The sequence below is a fragment of the Arachis ipaensis genome, chromosome B01 (genome assembly GCF_000816755.2).
Source record: "Arachis ipaensis cultivar K30076 chromosome B01, Araip1.1, whole genome shotgun sequence".
Classification (NCBI taxonomy): domain Eukaryota; kingdom Viridiplantae; phylum Streptophyta; class Magnoliopsida; order Fabales; family Fabaceae; genus Arachis; species Arachis ipaensis.
Window position 1 is genome coordinate 25159234 of NC_029785.2, and position 2540 is coordinate 25161773.

The following is a 2540-nucleotide window of genomic DNA, read 5'->3' on the forward strand; positions in this document are numbered from 1 at the left end:
TGGATAACCAGCACTGAAAACCGTCTTTACATTGGATGGTTTGGTGTTTTGATGATCCCTACTTTATTAACCGCAACTTCTGTATTTATTATCGCTTTCATTGCTGCCCCTCCTGTAGATATTGATGGTATTCGTGAGCCTGTTTCTGGATCTCTACTTTATGGAAACAATATTATTTCGGGTGCCATTATTCCTACTTCGGCGGCTATAGGTTTGCACTTTTACTCGATATGGGAAGCGGCATCTGTTGATGAATGGTTATACAATGGCGGTCCTTATGAACTAATTGTTCTACACTTCTTACTTGGTGTAGCTTGTTACATGGGTCGTGAGTGGGAACTTAGTTTTCGTCTGGGTATGCGTCCTTGGATTGCTGTTGCATATTCAACTCCTGTTGCAGCGGCTACTGCTGTTTTCTTGATCTATCCAATTGGTCAAGGAAACTTTTCAGATGGTATGCCTCTAGGAATTTTTGGTACTTTTAATTTTATGATTGTATTTTAGGCTAAACACAATATTCTTATGCATCCATTTTATATGTTAGGCGTAGCTGGTATATTCATGAATGACATTCTTATATAAGAATGTGAGAATGGATTTATAGTTAGTGGATTAATTTCAATGGATGAGATTAAATATACATAATAAATGATATACAACATCCCCTTCTTTTTTTTATTTTATTTTTTTGTTTTTATTCTTTTTTGAGAGAGAAAAATAAAAAAAAAGAGAAAAAGACTGAAAAGAAAAAGAAAAGGGAAAAATAAGGATATATACGGTCTGTACACGTATATAAATATGAGATGTATTATTTTAATTTGTTTGAGTTTAGTTGTGTAAATATGGTTCAAAGAGTTATGAAAGATTAGAAGAATGTTGCTGGTCTAAAAAACACAGCAGAGCAATTCTGTAGAATGAATGTTTTGGATTACAAGAAACTAAGAGATAAAAAAAAGTATAGAGGATGTGAATTAAATTTTTTTTAAAGAAAAACGTGAATTAGAATTAAATTTATTGTGATGATGTATATTGTCTAACTAACTAACTATATATATATATATAAGTCACAGTGGCAGTACCTGCATTCTCTGCAGGTTGAATAAAAAGTTGGATGCCTAATTTTTTCTGTAAAAAAAAAAAAATATTTGTTAACCCTAAAAATTATTTGTCATGTATTCCGACGTGTGTTTATATATACAATAATTAATCATTAATTTTTCTTAACAAAATAATAAAAATAGTAAAATAATCAAAATTATTAATAATGCTTTAGTGTTTTGTTTTAAGGCAAAGCAGATAGAAGAGTAAAGTTTGTGATTCCCTTTGCTTTGCTTAACAACAAAGAGTGGGTGAGCGGTGTGCCGTTCATGGAATATATAACTAAAGGTAAAACCATATATTCTTCATGATCTTCCCCAGCTAAAGAAGAAGAAGAAAGAAAGAAAAAGAAAAATTACGACAGATTTCGTAATCGATCAATAGATCATATGATAGGAAATATTTCAAGTGCACCGGGAGTACTGGTGTTCTAATTATTTTAACCGTTGATCTGAATTATAAAAAATATATATAATATATATTAATTGAAATTAACGGTTAAAACAATTGGTATATCAGTACTCGCCGATGCAATTAAAATGTTTTTCATATGATATGTCTCCTACATTTGCACTTTCTTTCCGTCCCTGAAAACAAAAAGAGAGAGAATGAACTTTTATATTGTGTAGATATTTTTTATTTTGGTACCTTTATTTTATAAACAACAATATTAGGGGACTGCTACTATCTTTTATGCATTTAATAGCTATGATTTAATCATAAATTTTTATTGTAATTTAACACTTTTTAGAATCTTACCATTTTTTATTTTATTTTTTGGAGTTTAAAATTTGATTACTAGGACACATGATATTGGATTCAAACTATGAAATACAAATATTTTGCTGAGTTGTTAAGTCTACGTGACGAACACATTTTAGACACAACACTCATCGATATTCGTATGACACTCATCGACACTTGTCTGATACGTGTGTCTGTCGTATACAACTATGTCTTAATAAAAAAAATTATCAGACATATTTAAATACACCTAATTACCATCACGTGTCAGCATATTTAATTTTATTTTTAATATATATATTATTAAAATAAATTTGAAACGCTCTCCAGTACAGATCAATTATCATATAGATATATAAATATTCTCTTTAGTTGTATATCCTACTGACACGTTTACTTGGCTTTTGCAGAATGGGACAGGAAGTCAGCAATTTGTGAACGCTCATAGAGAAGGTCTTTGAGCCAAGTCGATTGCATGACCAATGAACGGCACGTTGTGTTGAGTTCCGAAAACTCTTCTTTTTGTTAACGGATATCCTAAAACTCTCCTTTTCTAAACTCACTAACAAATCCTGTACACAACAGTCCGAACTCTATGCTCTGTTCATAAAGAATAAAGGATCCTACCGCCAAATTAATGAACTAAAATAAGTAATATAATGAAGTACAATTAATTATTTAATATAAATTATAATAAA